Genomic DNA, 16,446 nt, shown 5'->3' with positions numbered 1-16,446 from the left:
AAGACATTACAAATGTCATATTATATATAAATATACAATGTACAAATAGTTAAAGGACATAAGATAAAATGAATAAGCATAAATATGGGTTGTATTTACAATGGTGTTTGTTCTTCACTGGTTGCCCTTTTCTCGTGGCAACAGGTCACAAATATTGCTGCTGTGATAGCACACTGGAATTTCACCCAAAAGATATGGGAGTTTTTCAAAATTGGATTTGTTTTCGAATTCTTTGTGGATCTGTGTAATCTGGGGGAAATATGTCTCTCTAATATGGTCATACATTGGGCAGGAGGTTAGGAAGTGCAGCTCAGTTTCCACCTCATTTTGTGGGCAGTGAGCACATAGCCTGTCTTCTCTTGAGAGCCATGTCTGCCTACGGCGGCCTTTCTCAATAGCAAGGCTATGCTCACTGAGTCTGTACATAGTCAAAGCTTTCCTTAATTTTGGGTCAGTCACAGTGGTCAGGTATTCTGCCACTGTGTACTCTCTGTGTAGGGCCAAATAGCATTCTAGTTTGCTCTGTTTTTTTGTTAATTCTTTCCAATGTGTTAAGTAATTATCTTTTTGTTTTCTCATGATTTGGTTGGGTCTAATTGTGCTGTTGTCCTGGGGCTCTGTAGGGTGTGTTTGTGAACAGAGCCCCAGGACCAGCTTGCTTAGGGGACTCTTCTCCAGGTTCATCTCTCTGTAGGTGATGGCTTTGTTATGGAAGGTTTGTGAATCGCTTACTTTTAGGTGGTTGTAGAATTTAACGGCTCTTTTCTGGATTTTGATAATTAGTGGGTATCGGCCTAATTCTGCTCTGCATGCATTATTTGGTGTTTTACGTTGTACACTGAGGATATTTTTGCAGAATTCTGCGTTGAGTCTCAATTTGGTGTTTGTCCCATTTTGTGAAGTCTTGGTTGGTGAGCGGACCCCAGACCTCACAACCATAAAGGGCAATGGGCTCTATGACTGATTCAAGTATTTTTAGCCAAATCCTAATTGGTATGTTGAAATTTATGTTTCTTTTGACGGCATAGAATGCCCTTCTTGCCTTGTCTCTCAGATCGTTCACAGCTTTGTGGAAGTTACCTGTGGCGCTGATGTTTAGGCCAAGGTATGTATAGTTTTTTGTGTGCTCTAGGGCAACAGTGTCTAGATGGAATTTGTATTTGTGGTCCTGGTGACTGGACCTTTTTTGGAACACCATTATTTTGGTCTTACTGAGATTTACTGTCAGGGCCCAGGTCTGACAGAATCTGTGCATAAGATCTAGGTGCTGCTGTAGGCCCTCCTTGGTTGGTGACAGAAGCACCAGATCATCAGCAAACAGCAGACATTTGACTTCGGATTCTAGCAGGGGGGAGGCCGGGTGCTGCAGACTTTTCTAGTGCCCGTGCCAATTCGTTGATATATATGTTGAAGAGGGTGGGGCTTAAGCTGCATCCCTGTCTAACCCCACGACCCTGTGTGAAGAAATGTGTGTGTTTTTTGCCAATTTTAACCGCACACTTGTTGTTTGTGTACATGGATTTTATAATGTCGTATGTTTTACCCCCAACACCACTTTCCATCAGTTTGTATAGCAGACCCTCATGCCAGATTGAGTCGAAGGCTTTTTTGAAATCAACAAAGCATGAGAAGACTTTGCCTTTGTTTTGGTTTGTTTGGTTGTCAATTAGGGTGTGCAGTGTGAATACATGGTCTGTTGTACGGTAATTTGGTAAAAAGCCAATTTGACATTTACTCAGTACATTGTTTTCATTGAGGAAATGTACGAGTCTGCTGTTAATAATAATGCAGAGGATTTTCCCAAGGTTACTGTTAACACATATTCCACGGTAGTTATTGGGGTCAAATTTGTCTCCACTTTTGTGGATTGGGGTGATCAGTCCTTGGTTCCAAATATTGGGGAAGATGCCAGAGCTAAGTATGATGTTAAAGAGTTTTAGTATAGCCAATTGGAATTTGTTGTCTGTATATTTGATCATTTCATTGAGGATACCATCGACACCACAGGCCTTTTTGGGTTGAAGGGTTTTTATTTTGTCCTGTAACTCATTCAATGTAATTGGAGAATCCAGTGGGTTCTGGTAGTCTTTAATAGTTGATTCTAAGATCTGTATTTGATCATGTATATGTTTTTGCTCTTTGTTCTTTGTTATAGAACCAAAAAGATTGGAGAAGTGGTTTACCCATACATCTCCATTTTGGATAGATAATTCTTCGTGTTGTTGTTTGTTTAGTGTTTTCCAATTTTCCCAGAAGTGGTTAGAGTCTATGGATTCTTCAATTGCATTGAGCTGATTTCTGACATGCTGTTCCTTCTTTTTCCGTAGTGTATTTCTGTATTGTTTTAGTGATTCACCATAGTGAAGGCGTAGACTCAGGTTTTCCGGGTCTCTATGTTTTTGGTTGGACAGGTTTCTCAATTTCTTTCTTAGATTTTTGCATTCTTCATCAAACCATTTGTCATTATTGTTCATTTTCTTCGGTTTTCTATTTGAGATTTTTAGATTTGATAGGGAAGCTGAGAGGTCAAATATACTGTTAAGATTTTCTACTGCCAGGTTTACACCTTCACTATTACAGTGGAACGTTTTACCCAGGAAATTGTCTAAAAGGGATTGAATTTGTTGTTGCCTAATTGTTTTTTGGTAGGTTTCCAAACTGCATTCCTTCCATCTATAGCATTTCTTAATGTTACTCAGTTCCTTTGGCTTTGATGCCTCATGATTGAGTATTGCTCTGTTTAAGTAGACTGTGATTTTGCTGTGGTCTGATAGGGGTGTCAGTGGGCTGACTGTGAACGCTCTGAGAGATTCTGGGTTGAGGTCAGTGATAAAGTAGTCTACAGTACTACTGCCAAGAGATGAGCTATAGGTGTACCTACCATAGGAGTCCCCTCGAAGCCTACCGTTGACTATGTACATAACCCAGCGTGCGACAGAGCTGCAGGAGTTGTGACCCGTTTTTGTTGGTTATGTTGTCATAGTTGTGCCTAGGGGGGCACTCTCTATGACTCTCTATGTCCCCTATCCTCCAGGCCGGCTCGGTCCTCCCCTCCCGCTCCGTGGCTCGACGACTCATTGCGAGCTCACAGAACAGGGCTCCGGGCAGCCGAGCGGAAATGGAGGAAAACTCGCCTCCCTGCGGACCTGACATCCTTTCACTCCCTCCTCTCTACATTTTCCTCTTCTCTCTCTGCTGCTAAAGCCACTTTCTACCACTCTAAATTCCAAGCATCTGCCTCTAACCCTAGGAAGCTCTTTGCAACCTTCTCCTCCCTCCTGAATCCTCCCCCCCTCCTCCCTCTCTGCAGATGACTTCGTCAACCATTTTGAAAAGAAGGTCGACGACATCCGATCCTCGTTTGCTAAGTCAAACGACACAGCTGGTTCTGCTCACACTGCCCTACCCTGTGCTCTGACCTCTTTCTCCCCTCTCTCTCCAGATGAAATCTTGCGTCTTGTGACGGCCGGCCGCCCAACAACCTGCCCGCTTGACCCTATCCCCCTCTCTTCTCCAGACCATTTCCGGAGACCTTCTCCCTTACCTCACCTCGCTCATCAACTCATCCCTGACCGCTGGCTACGTCCCTTCCGTCTTCAAGAGAGCGAGAGTTGCACCCCTTCTGAAAAAACTTACACTCGATCCCTCCGATGTCAACAACTACAGACCAGTATCCCTTCTTTCTTTTCTCTCCAAAACTCTTGAACGTGCCGTCCTTGGCCAGCTCTCCCGCTATCTCTCTCAGAATGACCTTCTTGATCCAAATCAGTCAGGTTTCAAGACTAGTCATTCAACTGAGACTGCTCTTCTCTGTATCACGGAGGCGCTCCGCACTGCAAAAGCTAACTCTCTCTCCTCTGCTCTCATCCTTCTAGACCTATCGGCTGCCTTCGATACTGTGAACCATCAGATCCTCCTCTCCACCCTCTCCGAGTTGGGCATCTCCGGCGCGGCCCACGCTTGGTTTGCGTCCTACCTGACAGGTCGCTCCTACCAGGTGGCGTGGCGAGAATCTGTCTCCTCACCACGCGCTCTCACCACTGGCGTCCCCCAGGGCTCTGTTCTAGGCCCTCTCCTATTCTCGCTATACACCAAGTCACTTGGCTCTGTCATAACCTCACATGGTCTCTCCTATCATTGCTATGCAGACGACACACAATTAATCTTCTCCTTTCCCCTTCTGATGACCAGGTGGCGAATCGCATCTCTGCATGTCTGGCAGACATATCAGTGTGGATGACGGATCACCACCTCAAGCTGAACCTCGGCAAGACGGAGCTGCTCTTCCTCCCGGGGAAGGACTGCCCGTTCCATGATCTCGCCATCACGGTTGACAACTCCATTGTGTCCTCCTCCCAGAGCGCTAAGAACCTTGGCGTGATCCTGGACAACACCCTGTCGTTCTCAACTAACATCATGGCGGTGGCCCGTTCTTGTAGGTTCATGCTCTACAACATCCGCAGAGTACGACCCTGCCTCACACAGGAAGTGGCGCAGGTCCTAATCCAGGCACTTGTCATCTCCCGTCTGGATTACTGCAACTCGCTGTTGGCTGGGCTCCCTGCCTGTGCCATTAAACCCCTACAACTCATCCAGAACGCCGCAGCCCGTCTGGTGTTCAACCTTCCCAAGTTCTCTCACCCCGCTCCTCCGCTCTCTCCACTGGCTTCCAGTTGAAGCCCGCATCCGCTACAAGACCATGGTGCTTGCCTACGGAGCTGTGAGGGGAACGGCACCTCAGTACCTCCAGGCTCTGATCAGGCCCTACACCCAAACAAGGGCACTGCGTTCATCCACCTCTGGCCTGCTCGCCTCCCTACCACTGAGGAAGTACAGTTCCCGCTCAGCCCAGTCAAAACTGTTCGCTGCTCTGGCCCCCCAATGGTGGAACAAACTCCCTCACGACGCCAGGACAGCGGAGTCAATCACCACCTTCCGGAGACACCTGAAACCCCACCTCTTTAAGGAATACCTAGGATAGGATAAAGTAATCCCTCTCACCCCCCTTAAAAGATTTAGATGCACTACTGTTCCACTGGATGTCATAAGGTGAATGCACCAACTTGTAAGTCGCTCTGGATAAGAGCGTCTGCTAAATGACTTAAATGTTAAATGTAATTACAGGCACATGCCACCGCACCCAGCGAGATATTCAGCTGCAGGTAAAGGTGATAGAGGTAGGAGTCTGTGACGTAATTACGAAGGATGGTATTAGGCTAAAGTCCTTTGCATGGGAAAAACTAAGAAGTGCTGCTTCTATAAAGCTAGTGCATACAATGTCATTGGATGTTCAGTTGGGCCCTTGGTAGGTTTAGGTTGATTTGAAGATATTGGTACATATGCAGAAACACACATGAAATGTGATGTCATGCAAAAACAGGTAAAAATATATAATCTGCCTAAATATATCATCAAAGGTGTATCATCAAAAGTTGTACACAACAAATAGGCAAAACACCAAATCAATAGATATGCATATCAAATGCCTTTAGTGATGGAGAATGTAATTTGCCTAGTTTGAGAGCTATTTGCCCAATGCAATTATGCAGTCTAAAATATCCACAGTGTGATTTCAAATGTTTTCTGATTATTGTCAAATATATTAATTATTATATTTTAAATTATGTAACAACATTCCAACCTTGTATAACTTAATCTAGTACAAACATATGACATGATTCCACTTTTTGTATTCGTTTGCATCACCTTCAATAAGGGACTTAATTTGAAGGTGAATCTCAAATTCCAATGATTTGACTAATCATTATTGTGGCTCATTTCAATAAATGAACCTATCCGAACTTCTGTCTGTCGATGGTGATGGGAGAGCTGGCCTCAGTTTCATGCTAAGCATCGCGCTAGCACTTACTACTCCCTCAACGGTCCGTGCTGCATTTTGTTACCGGTATTCACAATTTCGTCAGTAGTAGTCAGTATAATTCTCGATTATCAGAAGGTATAACGGTAATTGTTTTTGGAAAGCTGCAAAAAGTGTCGACTTTTCATGGTCTGATAAACATTTAGAAGTGACAATTCGTGTAGCAGATAAAAATAGGTTTTTAAAAAATGAAAAGATTAGGTCTCAATGTTTTGCCAAGGCTGCACTGCAGCATCTACTCACAGGTATTATCCCACTACTGGACAGCACGGGGGATTTGACCTGCTTCGTTTCCGACCTGGGCCGGTTCACCCCTCCTTAGACAACCTGGTGGTCCCGGGCTCCCCAGGAACACCATATCGATACCGAACTTAGCGTGGACACCCGTTCGACATAGTGTGCTGCAGCCCAGAGCTCCTCAGCTCACTTGATCCACCAACCTCAGCCTCCCAGTGACTTGGATTACAGGCACATGCCACCGCACCCGGCGAGATATTCCGCTGCAGGTAAAGGTGATAGAGGTAGGAGTCTGTGACGTAATTACGAAGGATGGTTGTAGGCTAAAGGCCTTTGCATGGGAAAAACTAAGAAGTGCTGCTTCTATAAAGCTAGTGCATACAATGTCATTGGATGTTCAGTTGGGCCCTTGGTAGGTTTAGGTTGATTTGAAGATATTGGTACATATGCAGAAACACACATGAAATGTGATGTCATGCAAAAACAGGTAAAAATATATAATCTGCCTAAATATATCATCAAAGGTGTATCATCAAAAGTTGTACACAACAAATAGGCAAAACACCAAATCAATAGATATGCATATCAAATGCCTTTAGTGATGGAGAATGTAATTTGCCTAGTTTGATAGCTATTTGCCCAATGCAATTATGCAGTCTAAAATATCCACAGTGTGATTTCAAATGTTTTCTGATTATTGTCAAATATATTAATTATTATATTTTAAATTATATAACAACATTCCAACCTTGTATAACTTAATTTAGTACAAACATATGACATGATTCCACTTTTTGTATTCGTTTGCATCACCTTCAATAAGGGACTTAATTTGAAGGTGAATCTCAAATTCCAATGATTTGACTAATCATTATTGTGGCTCATTTCACACAGGTAAATGAACCTATCCGAACTGTCTGTCTGTCGATGGTGATGGGAGAGCTGGCCTCAGTTTCATGCTAAGCATCGCGCTAGCACTTACTACTCCCTCAACGGTCCGTGCTGCATTTTGTTACCGGTATTCACACATTTCGTCAGTAGTAGTCAGTATAATTCTCGATTATCAGAAGGTATAACGGTAATTGTTTTTGGAAAGCTGCAAAAAAGTGTCGACTTTTCATGGTCTGATAAACATTTAGAAGTGACAATTCGTGTAGCAGATAAAAATAGGTTTTAAAAAAATGAAAAGATTATGTCTCGATGTTTTGCCAAGGCTGCACTGCAGCATCTACTCACAGGTATTATCCCACTACTGGACAGCACGGGGGATTTGACCTGCTTCGTTTCCGACCTGGGCCGGTTCACCCCTCCTTAGACAACCTGGTGGTCCCGGGCTCCCCCAGGAACACCATATCGATACCGAACTTAGCGTGGACACCCGTTCGACATAGTGTGCTGCAGCCCAGAGCTCCTCAGCTCACTTGATCCACCAACCTCAGCCTCCCAGCGACTTGGATTACAGGCACATGCCACCACACCCGGCGAGATATTCAGCTGCAGGTAAAGGTGATAGAGGTAGGAGTCTGTGACGTAATTACGAAGGATGGTTGTAGGCTAAAGGCCTTTGCATGGGAAAAACTAAGAAGTGCTGCTTCTATAAAGCTAGTGCATACAATGTCATTGGATGTTCAGTTGGGCCCTTGGTAGGTTTAGGTTGATTTGAAGATATTGGTACATATGCAGAAACACACATGAAATGTGATGTCATGCAAAAACAGGTAAAAATATATAATCTGCCTAAATATATCATCAAAGGTGTATCATCAAAAGTTGTACACAACAAATAGGCAAAACACCAAATCAATAGATATGCATATCAAATGCCTTTAGTGATGGAGAATGTAATTTGCCTAGTTTGATAGCTATTTGCCCAATGCAATTATGCAGTCTAAAATATCCACAGTGTGATTTCAAATGTTTTCTGATTATTGTCAAATATATTAATTATTATATTTTAAATTATGTAACAACATTCCAACCTTGTATAACTTAATCTAGTACAAACATATGACATGATTCCACTTTTTGTATTCGTTTGCATCACCTTCAATAAGGGACTTAATTTGAAGGTGAATCTCAAATTCCAATGATTTGACTAATCATTATTGTGGCTCATTTCACACAGGTAAATGAACCTATCCGAACTGTCTGTCTGTCGATGGTGATGGGAGAGCTGGCCTCAGTTTCATGCTAAGCATCGCGCTAGCACTTACTACTCCCTCAACGGTCCGTGCTGCATTTTGTTACCGGTATTCACACATTTCGTCAGTAGTAGTCAATAATTCTCGATTATCAGAAGGTATAACGGTAATTGTTTTTGAAAGCTGCAAAAAGTGTCGACTTTTCATGGTCTGATAAACATTTAGCAATTTGAGCAGATAAAAATAGGTTTTTAAAAAATGAAAAGATTAGGTCTCAATGTTTTGCCAAGGCTGCACTGCAGCATCTACTCACAGGTATTATCCCACTACTGGACAGCACGGGGGATTTGACCTGCTTCGTTTCCAAAAGGGGCCGGTTCACCCCTCCTTAGACAACCTGGTGGTCCCGGGCTCCCCCAGAAACACCATATCGATACCGAACTTAGCGTGGACACCCGTTCCACATAGTGTGCTGCAGCCCAGAACTCCTCAGCTCACTTGATCCACCAACCTCAGCCTCCCAGTGACTTGGATTACAGGCACATGCCACCGCACCCGGCGAGATATTCCGCTGCAGGTAAAGGTGATAGAGGTAGGAGTCTGTGACGTAATTACGAAGGATGGTTGTAGGCTAAAGGCCTTTGCATGGGAAAAACTAAGAAGTGCTGCTTCTATAAAGCTAGTGCATACAATGTCATTGGATGTTCAGTTGGGCCATTGGTAGGTTTAGGTTGATTTGAAGATATTGGTACATAATGCAGAAACACACATGAAATGTGATGTCATGCAAAAACAGGTAAAAATGTATAATCTGCCTAAATATATCATCAAAGGTGTATCATCAAAAGTTGTACACAACAAATAGGCAAAACACCAAATCAATAGATATGCATATCAAATGCCTTTAGTGATGGAGAATGTAATTTGCCTAGTTTGATAGCTATTTGCCCAATGCAATTATGCAGTCTAAAATATCCACAGTGTGATTTCAAATGTTTTCTGATTATTGTCAAATATATTAATTATTATATTTTAAATTATGTAACAACATTCCAACCTTGTATAACTTAATCTAGTACAAACATATGACATGATTCCACTTTTTGTATTCGTTTGCATCACCTTCAATAAGGGACTTAATTTGAAGGTGAATCTCAAATTCCAATGATTTGACTAATCATTATTGTGGCTCATTTCACACAGGTAAATGAACCTATCCGAACTGTCTGTCTGTCGATGGTGATGGGAGAGCTGGCCTCAGTTTCATGCTAAGCATCGCGCTAGCACTTACTACTCCCTCAACGGTCCGTGCTGCATTTTGTTACCGGTATTCACACATTTCGTCAGTAGTAGTCAGTATAATTCTCGATTATCAGAAGGTATAACGGTAATTGTTTTTGGAAAGCTGCAAAAAGTGTCGACTTTTCATGGTCTGATAAACATTTAGAAGTGACAATTCGTGTAGCAGATAAAAATAGGTTTTTAAAAAATGAAAAGATTAGGTCTCGATGTTTTGCCAAGGCTGCACTGCAGCATCTACTCACAGGTATTATCCCACTACTGGACAGCACGGGGATTTGACCTGCTTCGTTTCCGACCTGGGCCGGTTCACCCTCCTTAGACAACCTGGTGGTCCCGGGCTCCCCAGGAACACCATATCGATACCGAACTTAGCGTGGACACCCGTTCGACATAGTGTGCTGCAGCCCAGAGCTCCTCAGCTCACTTGATCCACCAACCTCAGCCTCCCAGTGACTTGGATTACAGGCACATGCCACTGCACCCGGCGAGATATTCCGCTGCAGGTAAAGGTGATAGAGGTAGGAGTCTGTGACGTAATTACGAAGGATGGTTGTAGGCTAAAGGCCTTTGCATGGGAAAAACTAAGAAGTGCTGCTTCTATAAAGCTAGTGCATACAATGTCATTGGATGTTCAGTTGGGCCCTTGGTAGGTTTAGGTTGATTTGAAGATATTGGTACATATGCAGAAACACACATGAAATGTGATGTCATGCAAAAACAGGTAAAAATATATAATCTGCCTAAATATATCATCAAAGGTGTATCATCAAAAGTTGTACACAACAAATAGGCAAAACACCAAATCAATAGATATGCATATCAAATGCCTTTAGTGATGGAGAATGTAATTTGCCTAGTTTGATAGCTATTTGCCCAATGCAATTATGCAGTCTAAAATATCCACAGTGTGATTTCAAATGTTTTCTGATTATTGTCAAATATATTAATTATTATATTTTAAATTATGTAACAACATTCCAACCTTGTATAACTTAATCTAGTACAAACATATGACATGATTCCACTTTTTGTATTCGTTTGCATCACCTTCAATAAGGGACTTAATTTGAAGGTGAATCTCAAATTCCAATGATTTGACTAATCATTATTGTGGCTCATTTCACACAGGTAAATGAACCTATCCGAACTGTCTGTCTGTCGATGGTGATGGGAGAGCTGGCCTCAGTTTCATGCTAAGCATCGCGCTAGCACTTACTACTCCCTCAACGGTCCGTGCTGCATTTTGTTACCGGTATTCACACATTTCGTCAGTAGTAGTCAGTATAATTCTCGATTATCAGAAGGTATAACGGTAATTGTTTTTGGAAAGCTGCAAAAAAGTGTCGACTTTTCATGGTCTGATAAACATTTAGAAGTGACAATTTGTGTAGCAGATAAAAATAGGTTTTTAAAAATGAAAAGATTAGGTCTCGATGTTTTGCCAAGGCTGCACTGCAGCATCTACTCACAGGTATTATCCCACTACTGGACAGCACGGGGGATTTGACCTGCTTCGTTTCCAACCTGGGCCGGTTCACCCCTCCTTAGACAACCTGGTGGTCCCGGGCTCCCCCAGGAACACCATATCGATACCGAACTTAGCGTGGACACCCGTTCGACATAGTGTGCTGCAGCCCAGAGCTCCTCAGCTCACTTGATCCACCAACCTCAGCCTCCCAGTGACTTGGATTACAGGCACATGCCACCACACCCGGCGAGATATTCCGCTGCAGGTAAAGGTGATAGAGGTAGGAGTCTGTGACGTAATTACGAAGGATGGTTGTAGGCTAAAGGCCTTTGCATGGGAAAAACTAAGAAGTGCTGCTTCTATAAAGCTAGTGCATACAATGTCATTGGATGTTCAGTTGGGCCCTTGGTAGGTTTAGGTTGATTTGAAGATATTGGTACATATGCAGAAACACACATGAAATGTGATGTCATGCAAAAACAGGTAAAAATATATAATCTGCCTAAATATATCATCAAAGGTGTATCATCAAAAGTTGTACACAACAAATAGGCAAAACACCAAATCAATAGATATGCATATCAAATGCCTTTAGTGATGGAGAATGTAATTTGCCTAGTTTGATAGCTATTTGCCCAATGCAATTATGCAGTCTAAAATATCCACAGTGTGATTTCAAATGTTTTCTGATTATTGTCAAATATATTAATTATTATATTTTAAATTATGTAACAACATTCCAACCTTGTATAACTTAATCTAGTACAAACATATGACATGATTCCACTTTTTGTATTCGTTTGCATCACCTTCAATAAGGGACTTAATTTGAAGGTGAATCTCAAATTCCAATGATTTGACTAATCATTATTGTGGCTCATTTCACACAGGTAAATGAACCTATCCGAACTGTCTGTCTGTCGATGGTGATGGGAGAGCTGGCCTCAGTTTCATGCTAAGCATCGCGCTAGCACTTACTACTCCCTCAACGGTCCGTGCTGCATTTTGTTACCGGTATTCACACATTTCGTCAGTAGTAGTCAGTATAATTCTCGATTATCAGAAGGTATAACGGTTATTTGTTTTTGGAAAGCTGCAAAAAAGTGTCGACTTTTCATGGTCTGATAAACATTTAGAAGTGACAATTCGTGTAGCAGATAAAAATAGGTTTTTAAAAAATGAAAAGATTAGGTCTCGATGTTTTGCCAAGGCTGCACTGCAGCATCTACTCACAGGTATTATCCCACTACTGGACAGCACGGGGGATTTGACCTGCTTCGTTTCCGACCTGGGCCGGTTCACCCCTCCTTAGACAACCTGGTGGTCCCGGGCTCCCCCAGGAACACCATATCGATACCGAACTTAGCGTGGACACCCGTTCGACATAGTGTGCTGCAGCCCAGAGCTCCTCAGCTCACTTGATCCACCAACCTCAGCCTCCCAGTGACTTGGATTACAGGCACATGCCACTGCACCCGGCGAGATATTCCGCTGCAGGTAAAGGTGATAGAGGTAGGAGTCTGTGACGTAATTACGAAGGATGGTTGTAGGCTAAAGGCCTTTGCATGGGAAAAACTAAGAAGTGCTGCTTCTATAAAGCTAGTGCATACAATGTCATTGGATGTTCAGTTGGGCCCTTGGTAGGTTTAGGTTGATTTGAAGATATTGGTACATATGCAGAAACACACATGAAATGTGATGTCATGCAAAAACAGGTAAAAATATATAATCTGCCTAAATATATCATCAAAGGTGTATCATCAAAAGTTGTACACAACAAATAGGCAAAACACCAAATCAATAGATATGCATATCAAATGCCTTTAGTGATGGAGAATGTAATTTGCCTAGTTTGATAGCTATTTGCCCAATGCAATTATGCAGTCTAAAATATCCACAGTGTGATTTCAAATGTTTTCTGATTATTGTCAAATATATTAATTATTATATTTTAAATTATGTAACAACATTCCAACCTTGTATAACTTAATCTAGTACAAACATATGACATGATTCCACTTTTTGTATTCGTTTGCATCACCTTCAATAAGGGACTTAATTTGAAGGTGAATCTCAAATTCCAATGATTTGACTAATCATTATTGTGGCTCATTTCACACAGGTAAATGAACCTATCCGAACTGTCTGTCTGTCGATGGTGATGGGAGAGCTGGCCTCAGTTTCATGCTAAGCATCGCGCTAGCACTTACTACTCCCTCAACGGTCCGTGCTGCATTTTGTTACCGGTATTCACACATTTCGTCAGTAGTAGTCAGTATAATTCTCGATTATCAGAAGGTATAACGGTAATTGTTTTTGAAAGCTGCAAAAAGTGTCGACTTTTCATGGTCTGATAAACATTTAGAAGTGACAATTCGTGTAGCAGATAAAAATAGGTTTTTAAAAAATGAAAAGATTAGGTCTCGATGTTTTGCCAAGGCTGCACTGCAGCATCTACTCACAGGTATTATCCCACTACTGGACAGCACGGGGGATTTGACCTGCTTCGTTTCCGACCTGGGCCGGTTCACCCCTCCTTAGACAACCTGGTGGTCCCGGGCTCCCCCAGGAACACCATATCGATACCGAACTTAGCGTGGACACCCGTTCGACATAGTGTGCTGCAGCCCAGAGCTCCTCAGCTCACTTGATCCACCAACCTCAGCCTCCCAGTGACTTGGATTACAGGCACATGCCACCGCACCCGGCGAGATATTCCGCTGCAGGTAAAGGTGATAGAGGTAGGAGTCTGTGACGTAATTACGAAGGATGGTTGTAGGCTAAAGGCCTTTGCATGGGAAAAACTAAGAAGTGCTGCTTCTATAAAGCTAGTGCATACAATGTCATTGGATGTTCAGTTGGGCCCTTGGTAGGTTTAGGTTGATTTGAAGATATTGGTACATATGCAGAAACACACATGAAATGTGATGTCATGCAAAAACAGGTAAAAATATATAATCTGCCTAAATATATCATCAAAGGTGTATCATCAAAAGTTGTACACAACAAATAGGCAAAACACCAAATCAATAGATATGCATATCAAATGCCTTTAGTGATGGAGAATGTAATTTGCCTAGTTTGATAGCTATTTGCCCAATGCAATTATGCAGTCTAAAATATCCACAGTGTGATTTCAAATGTTTTCTGATTATTGTCAAATATATTAATTATTATATTTTAAATTATGTAACAACATTCCAACCTTGTATAACTTAATCTAGTACAAACATATGACATGATTCCACTTTTTGTATTCGTTTGCATCACCTTCAATAAGGGACTTAATTTGAAGGTGAATCTCAAATTCCAATGATTTGACTAATCATTATTGTGGCTCATTTCACACAGGTAAATGAACCTATCCGAACTGTCTGTCTGTCGATGGTGATGGGAGAGCTGGCCTCAGTTTCATGCTAAGCATCGCGCTAGCACTTACTACTCCCTCAACGGTCCGTGCTGCATTTTGTTACCGGTATTCACACATTTCGTCAGTAGTAGTCAGTATAATTCTCGATTATCAGAAGGTATAACGGTAATTGTTTTTGGAAAGCTGCAAAAAAGTGTCGACTTTTCATGGTCTGATAAACATTTAGAAGTGACAATTCGTGTAGCAGATAAAAATAGGTTTTTAAAAAATGAAAAGATTAGGTCTCGATGTTTTGCCAAGGCTGCACTGCAGCATCTACTCACAGGTATTATCCCACTACTGGACAGCACGGGGGATTTGACCTGCTTCGTTTCCGACCTGGGCCGGTTCACCCCTCCTTAGACAACCTGGTGGTCCCGGGCTCCCCAGGAACACCATATCGATACCGAACTTAGCGTGGACACCCGTTCGACATAGTGTGCTGCAGCCCAGAGCTCCTCAGCTCACTTGATCCACCAACCTCAGCCTCCCAGTGACTTGGATTACAGGCACATGCCACTGCACCCGGCGAGATATTCCGCTGCAGGTAAAGGTGATAGAGGTAGGAGTCTGTGACGTAATTACGAAGGATGGTTGTAGGCTAAAGGCCTTTGCATGGGAAAAACTAAGAAGTGCTGCTTCTATAAAGCTAGTGCATACAATGTCATTGGATGTTCAGTTGGGCCCTTGGTAGGTTTAGGTTGATTTGAAGATATTGGTACATATGCAGAAACACACATGAAATGTGATGTCATGCAAAAACAGGTAAAAATATATAATCTGCCTAAATATATCATCAAAGGTGTATCATCAAAAGTTGTACACAACAAATAGGCAAAACACCAAATCAATAGATATGCATATCAAATGCCTTTAGTGATGGAGAATGTAATTTGCCTAGTTTGATAGCTATTTGCCCAATGCAATTATGCAGTCTAAAATATCCACAGTGTGATTTCAAATGTTTTCTGATTATTGTCAAATATATTAATTATTATATTTTAAATTATGTAACAACATTCCAACCTTGTATAACTTAATCTAGTACAAACATATGACATGATTCCACTTTTTGTATTCGTTTGCATCACCTTCAATAAGGGACTTAATTTGAAGGTGAATCTCAAATTCCAATGATTTGACTAATCATTATTGTGGCTCATTTCACACAGGTAAATGAACCTATCCGAACTGTCTGTCTGTCGATGGTGATGGGAGAGCTGGCCTCAGTTTCATGCTAAGCATCGCGCTAGCACTTACTACTCCCTCAACGGTCCGTGCTGCATTTTGTTACCGGTATTCACACATTTCGTCAGTAGTAGTCAGTATAATTCTCGATTATCAGAAGGTATAACGGTAATTGTTTTTGAAAGCTGCAAAAAGTGTCGACTTTTCATGGTCTGATAAACATTTAGAAGTGACAATTCGTGTAGCAGATAAAAATAGGTTTTTAAAAAATGAAAAGATTAGGTCTCGATGTTTTGCCAAGGCTGCACTGCAGCATCTACTCACAGGTATTATCCCACTACTGGACAGCACGGGGATTTGACCTGCTTCGTTTCCGACCTGGGCCGGTTCACCCCTCCTTAGACAACCTGGTGGTCCCGGGCTCCCCCAGGAACACCATATCGATACCGAACTTAGCGTGGACACCCGTTCGACATAGTGTGCTGCAGCCCAGAGCTCCTCAGCTCACTTGATCCACCAACCTCAGCCTCCCAGTGACTTGGATTACAGGCACATGCCACCGCACCCGGCGAGATATTCCGCTGCAGGTAACGGTGATAGAGGTAGGAGTCTGTGACGTAATTACAAAGGATGGTTGTAGGCTAAAGGCCTTTGCATGGGAAAAACTAAGAAGTGCTGCTTCTATAAAGCTAGTGCATACAATGTCATTGGATGTTCAGTTGGGCCCTTGGTAGGTTTAGGTTGATTTGAAGATATTGGTACATATGCAGAAACACACATGAAATGTGATGTCATGCAAAAACAGGTAAAAATATATCATCTG

The sequence above is a fragment of the Oncorhynchus nerka genome, linkage group LG24, assembly GCF_034236695.1.
Source record: "Oncorhynchus nerka isolate Pitt River linkage group LG24, Oner_Uvic_2.0, whole genome shotgun sequence".
NCBI lineage: Eukaryota > Metazoa > Chordata > Actinopteri > Salmoniformes > Salmonidae > Oncorhynchus > Oncorhynchus nerka.
This window is presented reverse-complemented; position numbering follows the sequence as displayed.